Consider the following 10,218-nt stretch of genomic DNA (forward strand, 5'->3'; position numbering starts at 1 on the left):
CAGGGGGCGGGGAGAGCGCTGCTGGGGGCTGCCTCTTAAAAGGGCGACGCCGGGGTCCGGAAGTGCCGCGAGGGGAGGTGGCTGCTGCCGGGAGCCAAGAGCCCCGCCGGGAAGCCCCGTTAAGAGAGAGTTAAGGGAGGCTGGCTCTTAAACGGGCGACGTCGCCGCGGCCCCTTGCGGGCTGGCGCGGCGTAGACTGGCGCTCCGGGCACTTCTTTAAAAGGGGGAACGGCGTTGTGTTAGGCGGAGTGCGGAGCTAGAAGGGGGCGGTCAGAGCGCGAGCTGTCAACTCTGGCGCCTCCCGGCTCCGCCCCGAGGCTCCGAAGTGACAGGTGGAATAGCAGCCCGGGCTTCGGACCCCAGGCCTCAGTTTATCCTCTGGGAGGGGACGGTTAGAGGGAGAGGGAGGATACCACGCTCCAGCTTCCAGCTCGCGCCCTGCTCCACGTACCTCCTGGGCGGGTCCCCCAGGCCCATTCACAGCTAAAGAACCTGGTTGACGCCAGGGTAGGCAGGCGGTCCTGGCACCTGGAGCGCCCACTAGGGCCGCAGCTGGTTGTGTTCCTTCTACCTGGTCCATGCTGGGCTTCGGAACTCTACTGAAGTCTTCCCAATTTCGTACCCCAGCCCGCCTCACCCCCCAACCCTGAGCCTCCGGGACAGAGCCACGGGACTGAGTTGTTCTCCAGACTTGCCTAACACCTTAGTCCCGAAGTTCGCAGCAGGTCGCAGGTCCCGCTTTTTGGGTCTTCCAATTCCTGGATTTGGACCCAAGGGGCTGCACTGAACCTTGAAGAGTTTAACTCTCAGGGATCCTACAGCGTTTTCACTGTCAGATCCCCTCCAGACCGCAAGGCTTGGGTGGTTGTCCCATCCCCACTTTCCCATGTGAGGTTTGTCTTCTTTGGCTCCAGGCCAGGGGCCAGGCAATGGGCTCTGTGCCTGGTCTTGGGACCCCCTAGGTGCTAACAACCCTTCACGCTCAGACTCTCCCTTGCGGCTTTACTTGTGCCCTCCCCCTCCTACCGCTCTCCTGCTCTCCCTGCCTTCTTTTCTCCCCGTTCCCTCTCTATAAGCCTTTCCAGAATTCTGGTTCTCTCCTCCTTGGATGCTACTTCCTGTGTTCCCAGAACTGGGCATGTGGACTGCCTGGGTGTCTGAATGAGTGAGGGAGACTTGCCTAGGCGTGTGTTGGGGAAGAGGACTGTGGTTCTGATGGGGTTCTGTGGGTGAACCCTCTGCAAATGTGAGCCTGACCTGGCTTCTACCCTGTAGGGCAGGATCCCCTCTACCCTTCTCACTTCCCCCCCTCCTCCAGGAATCTTTGGCTTCCCGAGGACCCCCCTACACATACACACACACACACACACACACACACGAGGAAGCCTTCCCAACACTGCTGCCTTGCCACCTCAGTGGCACGGAAGTGGCTACCAGAACTGAGTGTGCTAGTGGACTGCTGGAATCACAGGCCTCTAACCCAGTCTCAGTCTCATTCCTGATCCAGGCCCAGGTGTGGGGCTGCCACTACTAATGGCTAGTCAGATGCTATTTAAAGGAAAAAGCTGCTTTTTTACTTTTCTGAGAAATTTCAAGGATATTGGAAGTGGGGAGTGTTTATGGCCTTTTGTGGGCTGATGGGGAAGAAACAACTCACTCCTCCACCCTGCTCCTAGGTCAGCCGGGGCAGCCTGTTGACTTAAAATTCTTGAATTGTCTCTGGAAGTTGTCTCTCTTCTCTCCCCTGCTCTAGGGCTTTCCTGGCAGGACACATCACACAAGTATTCCATGGTGAATTATTCTTAACTATTCCAGGTGAGGCCAGTACAAAGCTTCCTTCACTCCCCTTTCCTGAATGCACTCCATATTGCTTCTCCATATTTCTGCTGCAAATTAAATGCCTTTCTTCTTGCTTAGTTCCCAGTGGAGTGGGAAAACAGCATGTCACTCTTCTGTACCAAAGAATAATATACTTGAAGCCTTTATTCAATTCCTCTCACTCTATCTTCTCTAAACGAAACAGTGCCAGATTCTTTAACCTGTCATCAATAATGTCTATTTATTATCTGGATTTACATAGTGTCTTTTACCCCAGGAACTAAGAATGCTTTCAGATATAATTGAGCCTGATCTCCCTGGTGCCTGAGCCATTAAGAAACCATTAGTGTTCTCCTGTTGCAGAAAACTAAATGGCCCCCTAGTGGCCTGAAAGTGAATATGCCTCCCCCCCTAAGAACAGGCAGGGATCAGAGAAATCAGAGAATCCAGGCAGCTTGGGGACAGAATGGGCCCAGAAGGTCATCTTTTGTGAATACCCCTGTGGACCCTAGAGCCTCCTCCACAAAATCCCTGGGGAGCACTCAGCAGCGTCAGTCCAAAGACCATCTGGGATGGTGGCATACTTATTGTTTGCTCCCTGAGGCAGCCCTTTTTGGCTTTGTAAAGTTCTGACCAATTATGACAATAACAGTGCCCTTAGAATGTGCTATAGGCATTAGACCAAGCCCTTACATTCCTTGTCTTATCTGTCTCCCAATGACCTATCAGGTAGTACTGTTTATCTTCATTTCATAGATGAAGTCCCTGCCTCAGAAAGGGCCAAGAACCTGCTCAAGGTCACATAGCCCTAATGCCTTGGAATTCAAAAGCCCTAATGGAATTCAGACCCCTGACTCCAGGGCATTAGGCTCTTGATCCCGGCTCTGCTCTGCCTCATAGGCAAAGCTAGACTTTGTCTCTTCTCTGTAGTGGATATTGGGGGTTACTACCCAGGTCACCCTCAGGAGGGAGGTGCTCATTCTTCCAATTGTCAGGAGTGTTGGCTATGATGGCTCAGCTGCAACTGTCCCTGGGACTTGCCTTCTGACACCAAAGGAAGCTGCCTTTCTCTCCTGGCCTACAAGCGCAACACATAGAGCCAGATCACAATAAAGCCCAGTCAGAGATGTGCAGGGGCCCACTAGGGAAGAAGGCTAGACCATGAAGTCATGGTGGAAGTAGCCAATATATACTGGCAGGATCCAGGAGCAAATGTATAGGCTAGATCAAGGTGGGGTGTGGTGCCAAACATTAAGTTGAACAAGGGAGACGTTGTTGTTATAGGAGTATTCTCCTGTGAATCAGGATGTGAATCAGGATGTGATATCCCAACAAGGATCCTGGGAGACAGGAGAAAGGCAATGGCTACCAGAGTGTAATGGAAATGCCAGAACTACCACAGCAGAATGTGGAAGAAGGGTTCAAAAGCTCAGAGAAGTGGGTATATTCTGTGTAAGGCCAGAAACCACTTAAGTTCTGCAGGAAGGCCCAGAGGATACTCTGGTCATCAAAGCAACAAGGAACGCACTGTTGAGAGGGGTACCAGTATCCCTGAGAAGGTGAGTTTGGACTGTCCTCTGTAAGCCACGCCTGACAGCAAGAGGCCATCCCGGAACTGGCTGCAGATAGCAGTGGGGATGATAGGATGGTGAAATCACAGAAGCTAGACAGCACGACTGTTGTAATAAGCAGCAAGTTGGAGTGGCAGTGGGGGCAGTCCTGGCCAGTAGACGACCGTGGTTGAAGATGGTTGATAGCATAGCATCCCTGGAGCAAGCTAGCTAGGCAGCCAGTAACAGTACTGCTCAATCTATACCAGTGATTCTCAAATGTTTTAGTTTCAGGATCCCTTTACACTCTTAAATATTGAGGTCTCTAAGCCTGATGTGGTGGCTCACACCTGTAATCCCAGCTACTTGGAAGGCTGAGGCAGAAGGATCACTTGACCCCAAGAGTTCAAGATCAGCCTGGGCAAAATAGTGAGACCTCATCTCTACAAAAAAAAAAAAAAAAGTTGAAAATTAGCTAGGCAGGTTGGCATATACCTGTAGTCCCAACTACTCGAGAGGCTGAGGCAGGAGGCTCGCTTGACCTCAGGAGTTTGAGACTGCACTAAGCCATGATCATGCTACTGCACTCCAGTCTGGGTGACAGAGTGAAACCTAGTCTCTAAATACATATATATATATGTATGTATGTATGAGAGAGAGAGGTATCTAAAGGGATTTTATTTATGTGGGTTTTAGCTATTTTAATTTGACATATTAGAAATAAGACCAAGGGTTTTGCAAAATATTTATTAATTTATCTAAAGAATAATAAGCCCCACTACATGTTAACATAGATAATATATATATTATTTATTTATTTATTTATTTTCCAAGACGGAGTCTCACTCTGTTGCCCAGGCTGGAGTGTAGTGGCATGATCTTGGCTCAGTGCAACCTCCGCCTCCCAGGTTCAAGCAGTTCTCCTGCCTCAGCCTCCTGAGTAACTGGGATTACAGGCGCCCACCACACCCGGTTAATTTTTGTATTTTTAGTAGAGACAGGGTTTCACCATGTTGGGCAGGCTGGTCTGGAACTCCTGACCTTGTGATCCACCCGCCTTGGCCTCCCAAAATGCTGACATTACAGGCGTGAGCCACTGCACCTGGCCAGATAATATATTTTTATGACAAAAAATAGTGAAAAGAGTGGCTTTGCTTTGTAAATTTGCAGATCTCTGGACTGTGGCTTTATACTGTAGAAGACAACTGGATCCTCATATCCATTTTTTTTTTTTTTTTGAGACAGACTCTCACTTTGTCACCAGGCTGGAGTATAAGTGGCATGATCTCAGTTCACTGCAACCTCCACTTCCCAGGTTCAAGCAGTTCTCCCACCTCTGCCTCCCAAGTAGCTTGGGACTTAAGGTGCGCACCACCATGCCTGGCTAATTTTTGTGTTTTTTTGTAAAGACAGGGTTTTGCCATTTTGCCCAGACTGGTCTCAAACTCCTGAGCTCAAGTGATCCACCTGCCTTGGCCTCCCAAAATGCTGGGATTACAGGCATGAGCCAACATGCCTGGCATCTCATACCTGCATCTACATTTAATCTGCTGGCAATTTGTTGTTATGGTTAAAATATATGAAGAAAATCCAGCCTCATGTAGACGTGTAGTTGGAAAAGAGAGGAGCATTTTAACAGCCTTTTCAGATAATTGTGGCTGTTTTTCTTTGATACTACACCAAAACCCAACAAGCAGTATTTTCTTAAATGGTAGTTGAAATGTAGACTATAAAACTATGTCAGTGAACTTTTTTTGTATCCAATTACCTTAAAGTCCATTGATCTAACTTGCCCTTTGAATGGCACTTTTACCCATGCATGATTTTATAATATCCCGCTTTGGTCATTTGGAAAATATTGGTTCACTGAATTAAACATATCTTTGCAATATTGATACATTTCATTATATAATAGAAAAAAATCACATTTGATAATATTACAAAAAGTTTAAGTATTAGGAATCTAGGGATCTCATGATAGTACATACATGCTTTCTAAAATTCTAGTTTTTACTTGAAAACTCAAATTTTATAATTGGTAACAAACACTCTCAGTTATTTTTTCTCAAAGTGACAGGCTCACTTGGTTCAAATGTGAGAAAACATCTGCCAAATAGCCAAGTCTGCATAGGCATGGTTTTTCAGTTCTTCTTTCAAGTAAAACTGGTGTTCCATGAAAAAAGTGGCTAGTTGAGCTCACAACTCAATCGCAAAAGTGCTTTTCCCCAAGAAAACCATTATACTTCCATATGCAGTAGAGTACTTTTCATTTAATCACATGGAATATTAAAAAGACATCTATTTAAGGGTCATAACTTCATACAATTTAACAATTGTTATTGTTTTGTTAAAGATATTCTAAAGTAAAATGACTTTCTCTCTTCCTTTTTTTTTCCTTTTCTTTCCTCTTTCTTTCTGCAATGAACTACTAGTTCAGTTTGGTGTCACTGCCTTGGTTGTTTAAGATGCCACAGGTAGGTTGGGCGCGGTGGCTCAAGCCTGTAATCCCAGCACTTTGGGAGGCCGAGACGGGCAGATCACGAGGTCAGGAGATCGAGACCATCCTGGCTAACGCAGTGAAACCCCTTCTCTACTAAAAAATACAAAAATACAAAAAACTAGCTGGGCGAGGTGGCGGGCGCCTGTCGTCCCAGCTACTCGGGAGGCTGAGGCAGGAGAATGGCGTGAACACGGGAGGCGGAGCTTGCAGTGAGCTGAGATCCGGCCACTGCACCCCGGCCTGGGCGACAGAGTGAGACTCCGTCTCAAAAAAAAAAGATGCCAGAGGTTTTACCCACCATTGCTTTAGCACCTTCAGTGCAAATGTCAACACAGTTAAAAAGGTAAATAACATGTTAGTATTATTATGAAAGGAATTTTGACCTTGTGAAACTCCTGAAGTGATCTCAGGGACCCCAAGGGGTCTGGAGAGCACACACTGAGAATCGCTGAGCTATACAATTAAAATAAATCAAGGATGAAAGACCAGGAGGTTGATGGCAGCTGCTCCAATAAAAAGTCACAATATCTTGTTTGGTTTCCAGTCCTGATTCACTTTTCAGTTCAGGTTCCCAGGAGAAAGGTTTCTGCAATACTATAGCAATACAGTAATGATTTCCCCACTACTTCCCCAAAGGGAACTATGCCGTTTACCTGGGTAACTGTACACCGGGGAGAGTAGAATAGTCAAACACTTTAAGGTCTGCTGGATGCAGTGTCTGCATTGACATTGATACCTGACTGGGAACTGAATCATCAGCATGGCCCCTGGTAGAGAAGCCTGAGGTGAAAATGTCTATAGGCTCATGAGCTGTAGGCAAATGGCTTGACTAGTTGGTTAGAGGGCTAGAAAGAGAAATACTGGAAGATTGGGAAGAAGAAGGTCTTGGGAAGAGACATGTGGCTATATCTATTTGAGGGAGCACCAAGTGTGAATACCTGTATTTTTTTATTTTTTGACACAGGGTCTTGCTCTGTTGCCCAGGCTGGAGTGCAGTGGTGCGATCATGGCTCACTGCAGCCTCGACCTCTGGGGCTCAAGCGATCTCCTACCTCAGCCCCTGGAGTAGCTGGTACCAGAGGCACACACCACCACATCAGGCTAATTTTTGTGTGTGTGTAGAGATAGGTCTCACTATTGAAGATCTTTATATTGCATGTTAATACTCATCAGAGACCACCTGCCACAGGGGAGACTGCATAACCAAGTAGATAGAATGATGTGGAATTAATGTTAGCTTGCCTCTGTCATTGACCACCCCATGCTGGCACAATGGGCACATGAATAAAGTGGCCATGGTGGCATAGATGGAGGTGACACATGTGTCACCTGTGTATGGTGGCAGGGGTGGCTCAACAGAATGGGCTCCCACTCACTAAGGCCAATCTAGCTATTGTCACTGCTAAAAGTCCAACCTGCCAGCAACTGATACCAGCCACGCAGTACCAAGCTGGCTACCTTGGACCTGTTCCACTCCAGAAGGGTGAGGGACTGATCTTGACCTAAATTGCCATATATTCTGGATATAGATTTGTCTTTTCTGCTCAAAGGCCACTCTCTGGGGGCTAAAAGAGTGTTTGATTCACTGACATGGGATCTCATATACCATTGCAGAAGACCAAGAGTCCTACTTTAAGGACAGAATGGGCACATCATCATGGGATGTTTTAGGCCTATTCCATACTTCACCACCCAGAAGCTGAATAGAGCTGACAGTGATAGAACAGCCTTTACAAGCGCAGCTGAAATACCGTGTTAGAGATGGTGGGACACCGTGCTCCAGGATGAGGTATGCATCCTAATCAATAACTATCATATATGGTGCTATGTCTTAACGTGTAGAATAGAGGTTTAGGAGACTAGGGGTAGAAGTAGGAATGACTCCAGTTACCATCACTCCCAGTGACCTTTCTGGAGGAATTTATGCTTCCCGTTCCTGCAGTTCCAAGCTCTCTGGGTTCAGAGAATCTGGTTCCCAGAATGGGAACACTTCCACCAGGGACAGAACAAGAACCCCATAAACTTAAGTATGGCTGCTTTCTGTTCGTCAGGCTCTTTGTGCCAAGAAACCAGCAGGAAAGAAGAGGAGTCACTTCCTGGCAGGGGCAATTGACCCCGATCCTTTGGAAGAGATAGGGCTGCTATTACATAAGGGGGTCAGGAAAGAATATGCTTGATGCCCGTGATCCACTGGGGTGTCTGTTGGCATGCCCAATTTCGGTGGAAGGTGGGCACATCAGCAGCATGGTCTGAAGGCCATGGGGATTGGTGATTGGTTACCCCAACAGGCAAGCCACCTAGACCAGCAGAGGTGCAAGTTGAAGGTAAAAAGAATCTAGAATGAGTGACAGAGGAGGGGAATGATGAATATCAGTTGTGTCACCAAGACTAGTTGCAGTAGTGGGGGCTATACTTTCTCCATTTAATTCTTGTAAGTTTCCCAGAATCCTGGAGGAGCTATTCCCAGGTAGAGTGAACTTACCACATAAATCAGTTAGGTCTGGGCTATGCATGGGGGTACTGTCTAGGTTGCTGTGGTGCACCTCCCAGATACTGCCTTTAGGACCAAGGAGCTTATCCCTGAAGTTGCCAGAAGTGTTGGCTGCCAATGGCTCACACATGAGTCTGCCAAAGGGAGCTGTCTTGCTGGACTTCACAACCCTTCCCTAGGGGTCGTCTGCCAAGTCAATGTGGAATTCAAAGGTACAGCCCTCTTATCCGAGTTGGGGCTAACTCTAAAGGGCCAGCTCAACCCCAGGGCTTCCTGTGGAAGCATTCTGTGTTGTGACTGCATTGTTCACCAATTTCTTCCTCTGGCTTGATTCTGATTCTTTCACTACTCCGGAGATGTTATCTCTGCAAGCACCCCCAATAAACTTCCTACAAGCAAATCTCTATCTCGGCATGTTTCCTGAGAAACCTGACCTAAGACAGTCTCCTAAGGTTCTAACTTTAAAAATATATATATATACTTACAAAATTTTTTTTCAGACAGAGTCTCACTTTGTCACTCAGGCTGGAGTGCAGTGGCATGATCTCGGCTCACTGCAACCTCTGCCTCCCGGGTTCAAGCAATTCTTCTGCCTCAGCCTCCTGAGTAGCTGGGATTACAGGCATGTGCCACTGCGCCTGGCTAATTTTTGTATTTTTAGTAGAGATGGGGTTTCACCATGTTGGCCAGGCGAGTCTTGAGCTCCTGGCAAATGATCTGCCCACCTCAGCCTCCCAAAGTGCTGAGATTACAGGCGTGAGCCACCGCACCTGACCTAGATTCTAACTTTTGGGACCCCAGAGGACAAGTCTCATCCATGTGAAGTTGGGCCTCCTGGCCACCTGTGTCTTCTATAAAGTGGTTCCCTTCAGAGTGTTGCCTGCATCCTGCAGCCTGGCTGCTTTCCACCAAATACCCTTCAACTTATGACCTTCCCTGCAACAAAGCAACTGAATTCCTCAAGTATTTTGGGTGTGGTCTGTTGTGCTGAGAATGAGAATGGGCGTGAGTGTTCCTTGGTTCAAAAGCCCTGGGTGTATCTTGGAACGAGGGGGGATACTCTTTAGAGACAAATAGCAGTGACTCATGCCTATAATCCCAACACTTTGGGAGGCCAAGGCATGAGGATTGCTTCAGCCCAGGGGCTTGAGACCAGCCTGGGCAACAGAGTGAAACCCATCTCTAAAAAGAAAAAAAAAATGCAAACTCCTCACCTTCCTTTCCCTCTCTCAACTCATCCCAGATCATGATTCAGAGAGTCTTGGTACAGCAAGGAATATGCAGTGTTACCAGAGCTTTGCAGGTGGTTCTGGTGTGATATCAAGATGGAGAACCACAGGGCTCAGTACCCGACTTCAGTTCAGCAGCCTGAGTCTGTCCATTTTTATTGGCAGCTCTGTCATTTGACTGAGATGGAGCTGGCTGTCAGCGAAAACCCTCAGTTTTATTCACACATGCTTCTGCTAAGCTGCCACTTCCCCACCCTGTCCTTGTACAGGCGGTGTCTTGGCACCAAGCCCAGATCTCTCAGTTAAGCCCTGTTCATTTCACCTTGTGAGGGTTAGGCCATCGCTCCAGAAGGTTAGGATGTTTTTGGATCCTGAGTCTGTCTCCCAACATATTCCTGTCCTCACTGACTCCTTGCTATTCACAAAGTTGAGGCGCTTGTTCTCTGTGGCTTTGCCCAGGTCTTGATCAAAAGGTGGATCAGATGCCAAGTTTAGTGGTACATGCCCGTAATCCCAGTTACTGGAGAGGCTGAGGTGGGAGGGATTGCTTGAGCCCAGGAGTTCAAGACGAGCCTGGGCGACAGGGTGAGATCCTATCTTACATGTTTTTTTTTTTTTTTTTTTTTTTTT

This window comes from Colobus angolensis, unplaced genomic scaffold, assembly GCF_000951035.1.
Source record: "Colobus angolensis palliatus isolate OR3802 unplaced genomic scaffold, Cang.pa_1.0 Scaffold97, whole genome shotgun sequence".
In the NCBI taxonomy this organism is placed as follows: Eukaryota; Metazoa; Chordata; class Mammalia; order Primates; family Cercopithecidae; genus Colobus; species Colobus angolensis.